Source organism: Bubalus bubalis, chromosome X (genome assembly GCF_019923935.1).
Source record: "Bubalus bubalis isolate 160015118507 breed Murrah chromosome X, NDDB_SH_1, whole genome shotgun sequence".
In the NCBI taxonomy this organism is placed as follows: domain Eukaryota; kingdom Metazoa; phylum Chordata; class Mammalia; order Artiodactyla; family Bovidae; genus Bubalus; species Bubalus bubalis.
The window spans coordinates 49,253,284-49,274,288 of NC_059181.1; the positions used below are offsets into that span (position 1 = coordinate 49,253,284).

Here is a 21,005-nt window from a genome sequence, read left to right on the forward strand (position 1 = left end):
GGAAAACCATTGGCCAAGCAAACTGAGACTACGGCTAACAGTCAGAAGAAGCAATGAAACTACGAAGGATCTAGAAGGGAAGAGGTTTGGGAAGGAAATATATGGTGAAATAAAGGTTTTGAAAAGCTCCTCTGTTATACTGAGGAATCATGAAGCCATGCACATGACCACGGCTGGATGCATGTTCAGAAAAGGCCTGAGAAATCCCCATTTTTCATCTCTGGTTAACCTTAATGCTCTAGGCATGCAGGAACTAAAGCCTAAGGCAGAGTTGTAAATGGACAGGGTAAATGTTGAAGGAGTATCCCCAAAACAAATATCCAATCTACAAAGACTGAGAGAGTATTTCCCCCTTTTTCTTTATCTTTTTTTCTTTTCTTATTTTGGCTTCAGCTATTTAAGGAAATTCTGTCAAAATACTGACAACTAAGGCAATAAAATACAGACTTCAGTGATCACATATGACTGAGAATATAACCTATATAGGAGAATTCAGAAAAAATTAAGAAAGCTAAGGACATGTCTAGGCAAGAGGAACACTGAGAAAAGTACTGAGAATGACTTAATCTTTCACCCCATGCAGATAATTGGGCTCAGGGCAAGCTTAGCTAGACAGTGAAGGACCATCCAAGCAGAGTTAGTCTGCAAAAATTTGAAAAAAAAAAAAAAAAAAAAAAAAAAGATTGTTTTATCTTTTACATTTTTGGTATTTTTTTAAAACTTGGTTATGTGTTCCAGCTCCTGGGAAAGCTGAAAATCTCTCAAAAGATTAACTGTCTTAAAGGAAGTGCTACTTCATTGAGCACACAGTAAAAGGAATAATCTTATAAGAGTGTTTGAAAAAGTCTCAAAACAAACTATTGTAGCCTTCAACAATCAAACAATAAATAGAAAATCATGGAAAGGAGGAGAATATGATTTCTAAAGTTACCACATTATGAGTATTAAATATCCAACTTCCACAAAATAACAAGGGTACAAAAAAAAAAAAAAGGAGAAGATGGCTCATTCAAAGGAAAAGAACAGGAAACATCCTTAAGGAAGGCTAGCTATCAGACTTACTAGATAAATTTTTTTTAACTTTTATTTTATTTTTAAACTTTACATAATTGTATTAGTTTTGCCAAATATCAAAATGAATCCACCACAGGTATACATGTGTTCCCCATCCTGAACCCTCCTCCCTCCTCCCTCCCCATACCATCCCTCTGGGTCGTCCCAGTGCACCAGCCCCAAGCATCCAGTACCGTGCATCGAACCTGGACTGGCTACTCGTTTCATACATGGTATTTCACATGTTTCAATGCCATTCTCCCAAATCTTCCCACCCTCTCCCTCTCCCACAGAGTCCAAAAGAAAATTTTTAAAATATATTTCTTAAAGAGCTCAAAGAGCCATGAGAAAGAACTAAACAGATCAGAAAATTGACATATAGAAAAAGTAGAACTAGCAACAAAGTGATGCAAATGATAAAAAAAAAAAAAAACAGCAGTTGTCAAGTTGAAAAGTACAATAACTGAAATAAAAATTTTACTAGAGAGGTTCAAGAGCAGATTTGAGCAGGCAGAAGAAAGCATCAATGAATCAGTAGACAAGTCAATTAAATTTATCAAGTCTGAGGAGGAGAAAGAAAAAAAGGATGAAGAAAAGTGAACACAGCCAGTGGACTATGTGGGACACCAAGAAAAATGGAAATAAAACATTCAGTATGGGAATCTCAAAAAGGAGAAGAGAAAGAGAAAGGAGTAGAAAAATTATTTCAAGAAATGTTGGCTGAAAATACCCCAAATTTGATGAAATGTATGACTATATAAATCCAAGGAGCTTAATTATTAGGTTGGTGCCAAAGTAATTTCAGTTCTGCATTATTGAAATTTACCATTTGATATTGGAATACATTTTTAAATACATGTGGTTATGTTATACATCATTTTAATGTCCATTTATTGCTTAATTTTTTTTGCTAATGAATTGTTACTTGCTGTTTATTTTATATGTATTTTAGACTATGGAAATGATGTTAGACAAAAACAAATTCAAGCAATTTTCTTACTAGAGTTCAAATGGGTCATAAATCACCAGAGAAAATTCACAAACATCAACAAAATATTTGGCCCAGAAACTGTTAACAGACATACAGTACAGTGGTGGTTCAAGAAGTTTTGCAAAGGAGATGAGAGTCTTGAAGATGAATGGTGTAGTGGCTGGCCATTGGACGTTGACAATGACGAACTGGGAGTATCATCGAAGCTAATCCTCTTACAACTACATAAGAAGTTTCTGAAGAACTCAATGTCAACCATTTTATGGTTGTTTGGCATTTGAAGCAAATTGGAAAGGTGAAAAAGCTGGATACATGGATGTCTCACGAACTAACCAAAAATCAAAAGAAATCATCATTTTGAAGTGTTGTCTTCTCTTATTCTATGTAATAATAATGAAACATTTCTCAGTTGGATTGTGACAAAAACTGGATTTTATACAACAACCAACTCAGTGGTTGGATGGAGAAGAAGCACCAAAGCACTTCCCAAAGCCAAACTTGCACCAAAAAAAAGGGTCATGGTCACTGTTTGGTGGTCTGTTGACAGTATGATCCACTACAGCTCTCTGAATCCTGGTAATCCATTAAACCTGTGAAGTATGCTCAGCAAATCAACAAAATGCACTGAAAACTACAATGTCTGCATCCAGCACTGGTCAACAGAAAGGGTCAAATTCTCCACAACAATGCCTGACTGCATGTTACACAAATAATACTTCAAAAGTTGAGTGATTTGGGCTATGAAATGTTGCCTCATATTCCACATTCACCTGACCTCTCCCCAACCAACTAGGACTTCTTCAATCATCTCAAAAACTTTTTGCAGGGAAAATGCTTTCACAACCAGCAAGACACAGAAAATGTTTTCCAGGAGTTCATCAAATCCCAAAGCATGGATTTTTTTTGCTACAGGAACAAACTTATTTCTCATTGGCAGAAATGGGTTGATTGTAATGGTTCTTATTTTTATTAATAAAGATGTGCTTGAGTCTAGTTATAATGATTTAAAATTCAGGGTCCAATACGTCTATTACTTTTGCACCAACCTAATAACTCCAAATAAGATAAAACCAAAAAGACAAACATTGAACCATTAAAATCTAATTACTGAAAGACAAAGAGACAATTTGGAAAGCAGTAAGAAAAAAAGCAAATGTCATATACAAGTGTTCCTCCTGCACTGCTGGTGGAAATGTAAATTGATACAGCCACTATGGAAAACAATATGCAGTTTCCTTGAAAAACTAGGAATAAAATTACCATATGACACAACAATCCCAATACTGAGCATATACCCTGAGAAAACCACAATTCAAACAGACATATGTACCCCAATGTTCACTGAAGCACTATTTACAATAGCCATGACATGGAAGCAACCTAGATGTCTATTGACTTATGAATGGATAAAGAAGATGTCATATGTATGTACAATGGAATATTATTCAGCCATAAGAAGAATGAATTTAAGTCATTTATAGTGAGGTGGATGATCCCACAGCCTGTTACACAGAGTGAAGTAAATCAGAAAGAAAACAAAACAAATATCATACATTAATGTATATATATGGAATCTAGAAAAATAGTGCTGATGAACCTATTTTCAGGGATACAATGGACACATAGATCTAGAGAATGAACTTGTGCACACAGTGGGGGAAGGAGAGGGTAAGATGAATGGAGAAAGTAGCATTGTCATATATACACTACCATATGTAAAACAGCTAGTGGAAATCTGCTATATAATACAGGGAGCCTAGCCTGGTGCTCTGTGATGACCTAGATGGGTGAGATTGCTCTCAAGGGGAGAACAGTGAGCAGTCCTGAAGAGAAATTTTAGTTTCCTGTCCAGGAATTAAACCTGGGTAGCCTGGATGCAAAGCAAGAGTCTTAGCCACCGGTTCACCAGGAGCTAGAGGCTAGAAGCAAAGTCATCTTGGCTCTTGCTCTTGTTTGAAAGCAAGAATGTTTCAAAGAGGTAAAAACTGTAAAAGCAGGTACAAAGTTTATTATTAGAGACACAGCACAGCTTTGGGGAGAGCACACAAAAAAGTTTTTTTCAGCTCAGAAGCAGGGCAGAGATACACACCCAGAAAGAAAGGGTATAGGCATTCTCTCTAATGAGGAGGAGAGCAAGTAGGTCAGAAACTAGGCAGAAATATACACCCAGAGAGGAGTGCAGGGGTTGTGGAAGAGGATGAGCACAGTACATCAGAAACTAGGCAGAGACACACACCTGGAGAGGAGTGCAGGTGTCCTGAGTGAAGAGGAACATGGTATGGAGGTGACATAAATCACTAATACAGGACAGTCCTCCTGGGTCTTTGTTTAACTTTGGTGAATTATCTTGTTTCTTTCTTCACACTTGACTGGTCCATGGATCCTCCCCAAGATGCATGTGCAATATTTTGCTACGATGGATCTCACTGTGTAGAGGCCTATGGGTGCATATTCATGCTTATTATGGGGTGGGGCCCCCTCCCTTTTCGACCCTCAAAAAACCTTGTGCATGTGGAGACAAGGAAGTTTCCTTAATCTCAGGAGTGGACACCTTATCTCCTTGCTTTAGCAGAGCTCAGTTTTTACCATTAGTTTTGTCCTTGGAATATCTGGGTGACAAAAAGCCTCAGTTTAAAAAAAAAAAGGCTCAGTTTTATTCCATTTGACAACCAACAGGAATCTGGCTCAGAGGCCCACTGTTTCCTACCTCAGGAAGGGAATGAGGAGGGAGGCTCAAGAGGGAGGGGATACACACACACACACACACACACACACACACATAATATAATTATGGCTAATTCATATTGTTGTATGGCAAAAAAACAACCAACATTATAAAGCAATTATCCTCCAAGTAAAAAATAAAATTAAGTAAATGAATAAAAAGGCACATAAGTTGAAAGTGAAAAGATTGAAAAATATAGTCCATGCAAATAGTAACCACAGGGGAGTTGTGATGGCTATATTAATATCAGACAAAAATATTAAGTCAAAAACTGTCTCAAAAGTCTAAGTAGTACATAATATATTGATATTTGAATCAATGTACCAGAAAATAAAAAAATTAAAATTATATGTGCACCAAATATCAGAAATCCAAATCATGAGGCAAACACTAATTGAACTGAAAAGAAAAATAGAGAGGTATAAAATAATAGTTGGAGACTTCAATATTCCATTTATAATAATGGATAAGACAACTATGAAGACATTTCTTAAGGAAATAAAGGACTTGAACAACACCAGAAACCAAAAAGAGAGAAGACTCAATTTACTAAACATTAGGAAAAGACTAGAGATCTCTTCCAGAGAAGGCAATGGCACCCCACTCCAGTACTCTTGCCTGGAAAATCCCATGGATGGAGGAGCCTGGAAGACTGCAGTCCATGGGGTCACTGAGGGTCGGACACGACTGAGCAACTTCACTTTCACTTTTCACTTTCATGCATTGGAGAAGAAAATGGCAACCCACTCCAGTGTTCTTGCCTGGAGAATCACAGGGACAGGGAAGCCTGGTGGGCTGCTGTCTATGGGGTCGCACAGAGTCGGATACAACTGAAGTGACTCAGCAGCAGAGATCTCTTCAAGAAAATTAGAGATACAAAGGGAACATTTCATGCAAAGATGGGCTCAAGAAAGGACAAAAATGGTATGGACTTAACAGAAGCAGAAGATATTAAGAAGAGGTGGCAAGAATACACAGAAGAACTATGCAAGAAAGATCTTCATGACCTAGATAACCATGATGGTGTGATCACTCACCTAGAGCCAGACATCCTGGAATGTGAAGTCAAGTGGGCCTTAGAAAGCATCACTACGAACAGATCTAGTGGAGGTGATGGAATTCCAGCTCAGCTATTTCAAATCCTAAAACATGATGCTGTGAAAGTGCTACACTCAATATGCCAGTAAATTTGGAAAACGCAGCAGTGGCCACAGGACTGGAAAAGGTGAGTTTTCATTCCATTCCCAAAGAAAAGCAATTCCAAAGAATGCTCAAACTACCACACAGTTGCACTCATCTCACACACTAGCAAAGTAATGCTCAAATTTCTCCAAGCGAGGCTTCAACAGTATGTGAACCGTGAATTTTCAGATGCTCAAGCTGGATTTAAAAATGCAGAGGAAGCAGAGATCAAACTTTCAACATTTACTGGATTATCAAAAAAGCAAGAGAGTTCCAGAAAAACATATGTTTCTGCTTTACTGACTATGCCAAAGCCTTTGACTGTGTGGATCACAGTAAACTGCGCAAAATTCTGAAAGAGATGGGAATACCAGACCACCTGACCTGCCTCTTGATACATCTGTATGCAGTCCAAGAAGCAACAGTTAGAACTGGACATGGAACAACAGACTAGCTCCAAGCAGGGAAAGGAGTACGTCAAGGCTGTATATTGTCACTGTGCTTATTTAACTTATATGCAGAGTACATCATGCGAAATGCTGGGCTGGATGAAGCACAAATTGGAATCAAGATTGCCGAAATATCAATAACCTCAGATATGCAGATGACACCACCCTTATGGCAGAAAGTGAAGAGGAACTCAAAAGCCTCTTGATGAAAGTGAAAGAGGAGAATGAAAAAGTTGGCTTAAAATTCAACATTCAGAAAACAAAGATCATGGCATCCGGTCTCATCACTTCATGGGAAATAGATGGGGAAACAGTGGAAACAGTGTCAGACTTTATTTTTGGGTGCTCCAAAATCACTGCAGATGGTGACTGCAGCCATGAAATTAAAAGACACTTACTTCTTGGAAGGAAAGTTATGACCAACCTAGACAGCATATTGAAAAGCAGAGACATTACTTTGCCAACAAAGGTCCGTCTAGTCAAGGCTATGGTTTTTCCAGTGGTCATGTATGGATGTGAGAGTTGGACTGTGAAGAAAGCTGAGTGCTGAAGAATTGATGCTTTTGAACTGTGGTGTTGGAGAAGACTCTTGAGAGTCCCTTGAACTGCAAGGAGATCCAGCCAGTCCATTCTGAAGGACATCAGCCCTGGGATTTCCTTGGAAGGAATGATGCTGAAGCTGAAACTCCAGTACTTTGGCCACCTCATGCGAAGAGTTGACTCATTGGAAAAAACTCTGATGCTGGGAGGGATTTGGGGTAGGAGGAGAAGGGGAAGACAGGATGAGAGGGCTGGATGGCATCACTGACTCAACGGACGTGAGTCTGAGTGAACTCCGGGAGTTGGTGATGGACAGGGAGGCCTGGCGTGCTGCGATTCATGGGGTTGCAAAGAGTCGGACACGACTGAGTGACTGAACTGAACTGAAAATCACTGCAGATGGTGACTGCAGCCATGAAATGAAAAGACGCTTGCTCCTTGAAAGAAAAGTTATGATCAACCTAGATAGCATATATTAAAACAGAGACATTGCTTTGCCAAAAAAGGTCCATCTAGTCAAAGCTATGGGTTTTCCAGTAGTCAAGTGTGAATGTGAGAGTTGGTCTATAAAGAAAGCTGAGAACCAAACAGTGGATGCTTCTGAACTGTGGTGTTGGAGAAGACTCTTGAGAGTCCCTTGGACTGCAAGTCTATCCAATCAGTCCATCCTAAAGGAAATCAGTCCTGAATATTCATTGGAAGGACTGATGCTAAAGCTGAAACTCCAGTACTTTGGCCATCTGATGCAAAGAACTGACTCATTGGAAAATACACTGATGCTGGGAAAGATTGAAGATAGGAGAAGGGGACTACTGAGGATGAGGTGGTTGGATCACATCACTGACTCGATGGACATGAGTTTGAATAAGTTCCAATAGTTGGTGATGGACAGGGAAGCCTAGCATGCTACAGTCCATGGGGTCATAAAGAGTCAGACACAACCGAGCAACTGAACATAATGGGGGCATTACTGTAAATATTATATATATATTTTTAAAAGCTTATGAAAATACAATGAAAAAAATTGTATACAAATATTTTAAATAACATAGATGATTGAATAAATTTCTTAAAACACAGAAACTACCACAATTGACTCAAGAAAAAATAGTCAATGTAAATAAGCCTATAACAGGAAATTGAGTCAATTAGTCAAAAACCCACCAACAAAAAAAACTGGGCACCACAGGGCTTCACATGTGAAGTCTACCAAAATTTTAAAGAAAATTAACATCAATTCTTCTCAAATTCTTTCAAAAAAATTGAATAGGAAGGAACACTTCCTAACTCATTCTATGAAGCCAGTATTCCTCTGATAACAAAGTCAGATAAACACATCAGAAGAAAATAAAAACTATAAACTAATATACCTTATGAATATTAATAGAAGAATCCTAAACCAAATACTAGCAAAGCAAATTTAACAGCATATCAAAGAAATTGCAGATGAAGACCAAGTGGAGTTTCTCCTCAGAACACAATATTGATTCAAATACAAAACAAGTAAAAATGATCTTATATGCAAGACAGCAAAAGAGACACAGATGTAAAGAAGAGACTTTTGGACTATGTGGGAGAAGGTGAGTGTATGATTTGAGAGAATAGCATTGAAACATGTATATTGCTAAATGTAAATAGAGACAATGATCCTCCAATTAAAATAAATTAATTAATTTTTTAAAATACAAAATTAGACAGTAATATGCTAAGAAAATGGGGAGGTCTATGTGAAACAAACACAATCATCTCACTTGTTTCAGAAAAAATATTTGATAAAATTTAACAGTCTATCATAATAAAAGCATGTGACAAATGATGAATAGAAGGAAACTTATTTAACATGATAAAGAAATTATATAAAAACCCGCAAGTAACCTCATAGTCAAAAACAAGATAAGAATTCCTAATTCTTCACTTCCATTAAACACACTATTGAAGTTCTAGCTGGATCAATTAGGCAATAAAAGAAATAAAATATATCCAAATTGGAAAGGAAGAAGTAAAACTATATGCACTTAAGACATGATCTTGCAAAGAGAAAATAACAAAGATTTCATAAAAAGATTAGTAGTGCTAATAAGTGAATTCAGAAAATGACACAGGAGGTATACAGTAACAATGAAGAATCCAAAAATAAAATTAAGATACAAGTCCTTTTAGAAACACAGAGAAAATAATAAAATACTTGGGAATAAACTTAACCAAGGAAGTGAAAGACTTGTGCACCTAAACATACAAAACATTGCTGAAAGAAATTAAAGAAAACCTATATAAATAGGAAACACTCCATTCTTATGGATTAGAAGGTTTAATATTGTTAAGATGTCAACTCTACCCCAAACTATCTGTAGATTAAAAGTAATTCCTATAAAATTCCTAATGATGCCATCTTCGTGTGTGTGTGTGTGTGTGTATATATATATATATATATATATAAACACATCCTAAAATTTATATGGAATCTCAAAGGATCCCAAATAGTCAAAACAAATTTTTAGAAAAGCTTGAGATGTCAACACTTCTTAATTTTAAAATTTACTACAAAGCTACAGTAATCAAAACAGTGTGGTACTGGCACCAATCATTGGAGAAGAGAATGGTGAACTGCTTCAATATTCTTGTCTTGGGAACCCCATGAGCACAATGAAAAGGCAAAAAGATGACAAGTGAAAGACAGGTAAGCCTGGTGTACTGCAGTTTATGGGGTTGCGAAGATTTGGACACGACTAAGAGACTGAACAGAAACAACAACTGGCACCAAACACTCCTAAATAGACCAATAGACTACAGTAAAGTGACCACTGTTGGTGGGAATGCAAACTAGTAGAGCCACTATGGAGAACAGTGTGGAGATTCCTTAAAAAACTGTAAATAGAATTGCCATATGACCCAGCAATCCCACTGCTGGGCATACACACCAAGGAAACCAGAATTGAAAGAGACACGTGTACCCCAATGTTCATCGCAGTGCTGTTTACAATAGCTAGGACATGGAAGCAACCTAGATGTCCATTTGAAGAAAAATGGATAAGAAAGCTGTGGTACATATACACAATGGAATATTACTCAGCTATTAAAAAGAATGCATTTGAATCAGTTCTAATGAGGTGGATGAAACTGGAACCTATTATATAGAGTGAAGTAAGTCAGAAAGAAAACACCAATATAGTATATTAATGCATATATATGGAATTTAGAAAGATGGTAATGATGACCCTATATGTGAGACAGCAAAAGAGACACAGATGTAAAGAAGAGACTTTTGGACTCTGTGAGAGAAGGCGAGGGTGGGATGATTTGAGAGACTAGCATTGAAACATGTATATTACCATATGTGAAATAGATCACCAGTTCAGGTTTGATGCATGAGACAGGGTGCTCAGGGCCAGAGCACTGGGATGACCCTGAGGGATGGGACTGGGAACACACGTACACCCATAGCTGATTCATGTCAATGTATGGCAAAAACCACTAAAATACTGTAAAGTAATTAGCCTCCAATTAAAATAAATACATTAATTTAACAAAGGAGACCAAAATTAAATCTCACACACTAGTCAAATAATTTCAACATAAGTATCAAGACCATTTAATAGAGCAAGAATAGTCTTTTCAACAAATTGTCCAGGGAAAGCTAGATAATCAAATTCAAGAAAAAATAAAGAAAAATGAAGTTGGAACTTCACCTGACATCATATTAATATTAAAAAATGACCTCAAATCAGATCAATGACCTAAACATAGGAGCTAAAAGTAAAATTCTTGGAGGAAAACATAGGAGAAAACTTCATGACAATAGATTTGGCAATAATTTCTTGTACATAACAACAAAAACACAGACAAGAGAAGAAAAATATAGATAAATTGGAGCTCATTAAAATAAAAAACAACAACAACAACTTTCAGGCTCTATTAACAGAGTGAAAAGGTAGCCTATGCAATGGGAGAAAATATCTTCAAATCATATCTGATAAGATTAATATCTAGACTATATAAAGAAGATCTACAACTAAAGCAACAACAAAAGCAATGTGATTAAAAAAAAAAACAGACAATACAAAGTGGACACATGGGAGTATTCATTTACAAATAAAAAGGAACATCTCTGTCAACAGTAAAAAATAAATTATTTACTCAAAGTCCCGCAAAAAAAGAAAACAAAAAATTTATTGAAAAGCTACAGTAATCAAAACAGTGTGATACTGACATAAAGACAGACATATGAACCAAGGGAACAGAACTGATTTTTGACAAAAGTGTCAAGGTTATTCCATCAAGGAAGAATTATCTCTTAAATTAATAATGCTGACATAACAGTAAGTTTACATTATTGTTGTTATTCAGTTACTATGTCATGTCTCACTCTTTCGTGACCCCATGGACTATAGCCCACCAGGCTCCTCTGTCCATGGAATTTCCAAGGCAAGAATACTGAAGTGGGTTCCCATTTCCTTCTCTAGGGGATCTTCCTGACCCAGGGATCGAACCTATGTCTCCTTCAATGGAAGTCGTATTCTTTACCACTGGGCAACCAAGGAAGTCCATGGGCCTTTATAGTCATGATTGACTTAAAATGAGGCCCTTAAAGTATGTCCTAATCCAATATAGCTAGTGTCCTTATAAAAAGAGACCAGGACACATAAAAAGAACCAACAAGAATGTGAGCATACAAGGAAGTATACGGTGAGGATACAGTGAGGAGGTAGCCATCTGTAAGCCAATGAAAGAGGCCTTAAGAAATCAAACATCCTGACATCTTGATCTCAGACTTCAAGCCTCCAGAACTGTGAAAAAATAATTTTTTGTTCTTTAAACTACCTAGTCTGTAGTATTATTTTATTATGGCAGCACTAGCAAACTAATACAATCAAATGTCTAATAATGGTCTCATATTCAGTGAATATACAAAGAACTCTTACAACTCAAAAACAAAAGAGACAACCAAATTTAAAAATAGGCAAAGGACATCAATAGATGTTTCTGTGAAGAGGATATTGCTGTTGTTGTTCAGTTGCTCAGTTGTGTCTGACTCTTTGTGACTCCATGGACTGCAGCACGCCAGGCTTCCCTGTCCTTCACCATCTCTCAGAGCTTGCTCAAACTCATGTCCATTGCGTTGGTGATGCCATCCAACCATCTCATCCTCTGTCATCGCCTTCTTCTGCCTTCAGTCTTTCCCAGCATCAGGGTCTTTTCCAATGAATTTTCTCTTCGCATCAGGTGGCCAAAGTATTGGAGCTTCAGCATCAGTCCTTCTGATGAAAATTCATGATTGATTTCCTCTAGGATTGACTGGGTTGATCTTCTTGTAGTCCAAGGGACTCTCAAGAGTCTTCTCCAACACCACAGTTCCAAAGCACTCAGCACTCAGCCTTCTTTATGGTCCAACTCTCACATCCATACATGACTACTGGAAAAACCATAGTTTTGAATATATGGACCTCTGTTGGCAAAGTAATGTCTGATTTTTAATACACTGTCTAGTTTTGCCAAAGCACACATGAAAAAATGTTCAATATCATTAGTCATTAAGGAAATGCAAATCACACCTACAATTAGATACCTTTAATATCCCTTAGGATTGTTAAAAAACAAAAACCATGAAAAATAGCAAATATTGGCAAGGATGTAGAGGGATTTGAACCCTTGACATTGCTATTGGGGAGGTAAATGGATGCAGGAACTGTTGAATATTCTGGTAGCTTCCCAACAAGTTGAGCTAAGAATTCCCATATGACCCAGGAATTCCACTCTTAGTTATATACCTAAGAGAATTTAAAGCAAGTGTTCAAATAAAAATGTGCACACAAATGTTCATAGCAGCACTATTCACAATAGCTAAAAGGTTGAAACCATCCAAATTCCCATCATTACACTGATTCATATACAAAGAAAGTATTATACATCAAATGATGAAATATTTAGCTATAAAAAGGAATTATTGCTACAGTATGAATGAACCTTGAAACATTAAGTGAAAAGAAGCCAAACATAAAGTCACATTTTATATGATTCCACTGATATGAAGAACTTCCCTGGTGGCTCAGTGGTAAAGAATTCACCTGCTACTGCAGGATACTCAGGTTTGATCCATGGGTCAGGAAGATCCCCTGGAGGAGGAAATGACAATTCACTCCAGAATTCTTCCCTGGGAAATCACATGGACAGGGGAGTCTGGCAAGCTACAGTTAATGGGGTCACGAAAAGAGTCAGACATGACTTAGCAACTAACCAAAAAGTTGATATAAAACATCCAAAATAAGCAAATCCATAGAGTCTGGATACAGACCAATAGCTGCCAGAGGTAGGAGGGGAGTGGGGAAGGGGGAGATACGGGTTAATGGATAGAGACTTTCCTTTTGGAGTGACAAGAATATTTTGGAATGAGATAGATAAGATGGTTACACAATATTGAACACACTAAATATCACTGACACACATGGCACTTTAAAATGGTCAGTTTTATGTTATGTGATTTTCATCTCAATAAAAGTAAATGCAGCCAATTTCAACAACATGGATGATCTCACAAACATAATGGTTATTATACGAAGCTAGACACAAAAATAAACAATTGATTATTCCTTTTATATAAAGTTCAAAAACAGGCAAAACTTCGGTTAGAGATCAAAATAGAGCTAACACAGGAGACAATGACTGGAAGGGGCATGAGAGGCTTCTGGGTAGGTAGTAATGTTTGCTTCTTTATCTGTGGGCTCATTTATGTGGATTTGTTCTTTGGAAGGAATGATGGTAAAGATGAAACTCCAGTACTTTGGCCACCTCATGCGAAGAGTTGACTCATTGGAAAAGACTCTGATGCTGGGGGGGATTGGGGGCAGGAGGAGAAGGGGACAACAGAGGATGAGATGGCTGGATGGCATCACCGACTCGATAGACGTGAGTCTGAGTGAACTCCGGGAATTGGTGATGGACAGGGAGGCCTGGCATGCTGCACTTCACGGGGTCACGAAGAGTCAGACATGACTGAACGACTGAACTGAACTGAACTAAACTGAACTGTTCATTTTTAAAAAATTCATTGGTGCAAGGCCTGCCATTGCTATCTTGAGTTGCAGTGCCATGCACAGTGCTTCAGCACACGCCTAAACTGCATGGGTCGGCCTCGGCCCTTCACACTTGTGGTCTGAGCACAAGGTGGAGGTCGCTGCATGCAGTATCCTATGAGCAAGTGAAACTACAAGAAGCACAAAGGAAAAGTTGAAAAAAAAAAAAAAAGGAAAACTGGATAAGAAAAGAGGTTTTGCTAATAAACCCAGGTCATCTTGTTGAAGATCCCTTGAATTTCAATCTCAGAAGATATAGAACAGTCAAACCTCAGACATCACAGAACTAAACTCCTCTTGAGAAATCAAGCCCTGAGCCTTTGGAGTGGGACCACTGACTCCAAGACCCGAGATTACCAGAGAACCAACCCTAGGGGGTATCAAATAGTGAAAACTCACACAAAGGAAATCACTAGAATACAAGACCCAGCAACACCCAACCACCAGTAGCACCCTGTGCAGGATGCCTCATCTAAACAATAAACAAAACAAAAATACAAACACAATCATCAGGAGAAAGGATTAGCACCTCATTCAGCCTTGTCCATCAAAGGAAAAACAAACAAACAAAAACTCAGCACAAATCTCACCCTATAGGAAGGTTAATAAAAACCACTGGACCAAACGTAGGAGGGAAGAAACCAAAAGGAAGAAAGAACTCCATCTTGAAGCCTGGGAAAAGGAGATCTCAAACACTGCAAGTTAAAAAAATAATAATAATAATAATGAAAATGCAGAGAAATACTACACAAATGAAGGAACAAACTAGAAACACAGAAGTCCAAATAAGTGAAGAGGAAATAGGCAAATTACCTGAAAAAGAATTCAGAATAATAATAGTAAAGATGATCCAAAACCTTGAAAACAAAATAGGGAAAATTCAAGAATCAATTAACAAAGACCTAGAAGAATTAAAGAATAAACATGCAGAGACAAACAACACAACTCCTGAAATTAAAAACACTCTGGAAGGAATCAATAGCAGAATATCTGAAGCAGAAGAATGAATCAGTGATCTGGAAGATAAAATGGTGGAAATAACTTTTGAAGAGCAGAATAAAGTAAAAAGAATGAAAAGAACTGAAGACAGTCTCTGAGACATCTGGGACAATATCAAATGCACCAACATTCGAATTATAGGGGTCCCAGAAGCAGAAGAGAAAAAGAAAGTGTATGAGAAAATTTTTGACGAGATTATAGTTGAAAATTTCCCCAACATGGAAAAGGAAATAGTCAATCAAGCCCAAGAGGCACAAGGAGTCCCATAAAGGACAAACCCAAGGAGAAACACCCCAAGGTACATACTAATCAAACTAACAAAGACTAAGAACAAAAAAAGAACATTAAAAACAGCAAAGGAGAAACAAGTAACAAACAAGAGAAACCCCATACATTTAACAGCTGATCTTTCAGAAGAAACTCTGTAGGCCAGAAGAAAATGGCAGGATATATTTAAAGTATGGAAAGGGAAAAATCTACAACTAAGATTACTATACCCAGCAAAGGTCTCATTCAAAATTGATGGAGAAATAAAAAGCTTTTCAGAGAAGCAAAAGTTAAGAGGATTCAGTACCACCAAACCAGCTTTACAACAAATGTTAAATGGGCTTATATAACCAAGCAATACAAGAGAAGAAAAAAGATCTACAAAATCAACCTGAAACAATTTAGAAAATAGCAATTGGAGCATATATATCAATAATTATTTTAAATGTAAATGGATTAAATGCTCCAACCAAATGACAGAGACTGGCTGAATGAATACAAAAACAAGACCCATACATATGCTGTCTACAGGAAACCCACTTCAGACCAAAAGACACATACTGACTGAAAGTGAGAGGATGGAAAATATATTCCATGTAAATGGGAAGCAAAAGAAAGCTGGAGTAGCAATCCTCATGTCAGACAAAAAGACCTTAAAATAAAGATTACAAGAGATAAGAAAGGACACTACATAATGATCAAGGGGTCAATCCAAGAGCAAGACAAAACAATTGTAAATATCTATGCACCCAACATAGGAGCACCTCAATACACAAGACAAACACTAACAGACATAAAAGGAGAAATTGACAGTAACACAATAATAGTAGGAGACTTTAACACCCCACTCACACCAACAGACAGATCATCAAAACAGAAAATTAATAAGGAAACACAAGTCTTAAATGATGCATTAGATGAGATGGATCTCATTGATATCTTCAGGAAATTCAACCCGAATGCAGAAGAATACACCTTCTCAAGTGCACATAGAACGTTCTCCAGGATAGACCACATCTTGGGTCACAAATCAAACCTCAGTAAATTTAAGAAAACTGAAATAGTATCAATCATCTTCTCCGACAACAATGCTATAAGACTAGATATCAATTACAAGAAAAAAAAATGTAAGAAACATAAACATATGGAGATTAAGCAACATGTTCTAAATAACCAACAGGTTATTTAAGAAATCAAAAGGGAAATCAAAAAATTTCTACAAACGACAATGAAAACACAACAACTCAAAACCTATAGGATGCAGCAAAAGCAGTGCTAAGAGGAAAGTCTATAGCAATACAATGCTACCTCAGGAAACAAGAAAAACATAGAAGAGACAACCTAACTTTTCACCTAAAACAACTGGAAAAAGAAGAAGAAGAAGAACAACAACAACAACAAAAATTAGTAGAAGGAAAGAAATCATAAAGATCTGAGCAGAAATAAATGAAAGAAACAATAGTAAAGATTAATAAAACTAAAAGCTGGTTCTTTGAGAAGATAAACAAAATTGACAAAGTTTTAGCCAGACTCATCAAGGGAAAAGAGAGAAGAATCAAATCAACAAAATTAGAAATGAAAAAGGAGAGGTTACAACAGACAATGCAGAAATACAAAGGATTATGAGACTATTATGAACAACTACATGGCAATAAAATGGATAACCTGGAAGAAATCAACAGATTCTTAGAAAAGTTCAATCCTCCAAGACTGAACCAGGAAGAAATGGAAATTATGAACAACCCAATTACAAGCACTGAAATCGAAGCTGTGATCAAAAATCTCCCAGAAAACAAAAGCCCAGGACCAGATGGTTTCACAGGAGAATTCTACCAAACATTTAGAGAAGAGCTAATGTCTATCCTTCTAAAATTCTTTCCAAAAATTGCAGAGGAAGGAACACTTGCAAACTCATTCTATGAGGCCACCATCACCCTGATACCAAAACCAGACAATGACAACACAAAAAACAAACCTGGAGGCCAATATGACTGATGAACACAGATGCAAATATCATCAACAAAATTTTAGCAAACAGAATTCAGTAACACATCAAAAAGCTCATATACCATGATCAAGTTGGGTTTATTCCAGGAATGCAAAGATTCTTCAATATATGCAAATAATGTGATACACGATATTAACAAACTGAAGGATAAAAATAATGTGATCATCTCAATAGATGCAGAAAAAGCCTTTGACAAAATGCAGCACCCATTTGTTATTAAAACTTTTCAGAAAATGGGCATAGAAGGAACCTACCTCAACATAGTAAAGGCCATATATGATAGTTTAGTTCAGTTCAGTCACTCAGTCGTGTCCGACTCTTTGTGACCTCATGAACCACAGCACACCAGGCATCCCTGTCCAATATCAACTCCCAGAGTTTACCCAAACTCATGTCCATTGAGTCAGTGATGCCATCTAAACATCTCATCCTCTGTTCTCCTCTTTTCCTCCTTCCTTCAATTTTCCCCAACATCAGGGTATTTTCAAATGACTCAGCTCTTCTCATCAGGTGGCCAAAATAGTTGAGTTTCAGCTTCAACATCAGTCCTTCCAATGAACACCCAGGACTGATCTCCTTTAGGATGGACTGGTTGGATCTTCTTGCAGTCCAAGGGACTCTCAAGAGTCTTCTCTAACACCACAGTTCAAAAGCATCAATTCTTCAGCCCTCAGCTTTCTTTACAGTCCAACTCTCACATCCATACATGATTACTGGAAAAACCATAGCCTTGACTAGATGGACCTTTGTTGACAAAGTAATGTCTCTGCTTTTTAATATGCTGTCTAGGTTGGTCATAACTTTCCTTCCAAGGAGTAAGCGTCCTTTAATTTCATGGGTGCAATCACCATCTACAGTGATTTTGGAGCCCAAAAAATAAAGTCAGACATTGTTTCCCCATCTATTTCCCATGAAGTAATGGGACCTGATGCCATGATCTTGGTTTTATGAATGTTGAGCTTTAAGTCAACATTCTCTCCTCTTTCACTTTCATCAAGAGGCTCTTTAGTTCATCTTCACTTTCTGCCATAAGGGTGGTGTCATCTGCATATCTGAGGTTATTGATATTTCTCCCAGCAATCTTGATTCCAGCTTGTGCTTCATCCAGCCCAGCATTTCTCATGATGTACTCTGCATATAAGTTAAATAAGCACAGTGACAATATACAGCCTTGATGTACTCCTTTTCATATTTGGAACCAGTCTGTTGTTCCATGTCCAGTTCTAACTGTTGCTTCCTGACCTGCATACAGGATTCTCAAGAGGCAGCCTACAGTAAACATACAGGATTCTCAAGAGGCAGCCTACAGTAAACATTAGCCTACTGTAAACATGGTGAAAAACTGAAAGCATCCCCCCTAAGATCAGGAACAAGACAAGGGTGTTCACTTTTACCACTATTATTCAACATAGTTCTGGAAGTCCTAGCTACAGCAATCAGAAAAGAAAAAGAAATAAAAGGAATCCAGATCAGAAAAGAAGTAAAGCTCTCACTGTTTGCAGATGACATGATACTGTATATAGAAAACCCTAAAGATAGCATCAGAAAATTACTAGAGTTAATCAGTGAATTTAGAAAAGTTTCAGGATACAAAATCAATACACAGAAATCACTTTCTAGAAGGTGATTATAGAGAAAATGCATTTCAATATACTACCAATGAAAAATCAGAAAGAGAAATTAAGAAATCAATCCCATTCACGATTGCAACATAAAGAATTAAATACCTAGGAATAAACTTACCTCAGGAGATAAAAGAACTGTACACAGAGAATTATAAGACACTGATGAAAGAAATTAAAGATAACATAAACAGATGGAGAGGTGTTCCATATTCCTGGGTAGGAAGAATCAATATTGTGAAAATGACTATACTACCAAGTGCAATTTACAGATTCAATGCAATCTCTATCAAATTACCAATGTCATTTTTCACAGAACTAGAACAAAAAATTTCACAATTCATATGGAAACAAAAAAGAGCCTGAATAGCCAAAACAGTCTTTAGAAAGAATAGAGCTGGAGGAATCAACCTTCTTGACTTCAGATTATACTACAAAGTTATAGTCATCAAGACAGTATGGTATTGGCACAAAAACAGAAATATAGGCCAATGGAACAAGAGAGGAAGACTAGAAATAAACCCATGCAACTATGGGTACCTTATCTTTGACAAAGGAGGCAAGAATATACAATGGGGCAAGGACAGCCTCTTCAAAAAATGGTGCTGGGAAAACTGGACAGCTACATGCAAAAGAATGAAATTAGAACACTTTGTAACACCATTCACAAACTCAAAAAGGATTAAAGACCTAAATGTAAGATCAGACACTATAAAACTCTTAGAGGAAAACATAGGCAGAACACTCGATGACATAAATCAAAGCAAGATCCTCTATGACCCACCTCTTAGAGTAACAGAAATAAAAACAAAAGTAAACAAGTGGGACCTGATTAAATTAAAAGCTTTTGCATGGAAAACTATAAGCAAGGTGAAAAGACAACCCTCAGAATGGGAAAAAATAATAGTAAATGAAATGACTGACAAATAATTAATTTCCAAATTATACAAGCAGCTCATACAACTCAATGCCAGAACCACAAACAACCCAATCAAAAAGTGGGAAAAAGACCTAAACAGACATTTCTCCAAAGAAGACATACAGATGGCTAACAAACACATGAAAAGATGCTCAACATCACTCATTATTAGAGAAATGCAAATCAAAACCACAATGAGATATCATCTAACACTGGTCAGAATGGCCATCATCAAAAAGTCTTCAAACAATAAAATTCTGGAGAGGGTGTGGAGAAAAGGAAATCCTCTTGCACTGTTGGTGGGAATATAAATTGATACAGCCACTATGGAAGACAGTATGAAGATTCCTTAAAAAACTAGGAATAAAAGCACCATATGTCCTAGCAATCCCACTACTGGGCATATATCCTGAGGAAACAAAAATTGGAAAAGAAACATGTATCCCATAGTTCACTGCAGAACTATTTACAATAGCTAGAACATGGAATCAACCTAGATGTCCATCAACAGATGAATGGATAAAGAAGTTGTGGTACATATACACAATGGAATATTACTCAGCCACAAAAAGGAACACATTTGAGTCAGTTCTGATGAGACACATGAACCTAGAACCTATTATACAGAGTGAGGTGAATCAGAAAGAGAAAGATAAATATCATTCTAATGCACATCTACAGAATCTAGAAAAATTGTACTGAAGAATTTATTTATAGAGCAGCAATAGAAAAACAGACATAGAGAATAGATTTATGGACATTGGGAGAGGGAAGTAGAGGATGAGATGTATGGAAAAAGTAGCATGGAAACTTATATTACCATATGTAAAATAGATAGCCAACAGGAATTTGCTGGATGACTCAGGAAACTCAAACAGGGGCTCTGTATCAACCTAGAAGGGTGGTATGGGGAGGGCAATGGGAGGGAGTTTCAAAAGAGAGGGAATAAATGTATACCTATGGCTGATTAATGTTGAGGCTTGACAGAAAGCAACAAAATTCTGTAAAGCAATTATCCTTCAGTAAAAAAAATAATAAAAATTAAAAAATCCATTGAGATGTAGAGTCATGACATGTGTATTTTTCTGTATGTATGTTTATACCTCAATTTAAATTGTGCCTAAATAAAGATTGTGAGTTACATGAAATTGGAGTTTTTTTTAAGTTCTGAGTACATCATACA

The 21,005-nt window shown here is 37.0% G+C and overlaps 1 protein-coding gene across 1 annotated transcript in view; it reads right to left on the reverse strand.

Annotated features, from left to right (window-relative positions):
- LOC123331684 overlaps positions 1-21,005 on the reverse strand; it is a 112,872-nt gene that overhangs the window by 41,178 nt on the left and 50,689 nt on the right. The gene's annotated exons all lie outside the window — the stretch shown is intronic.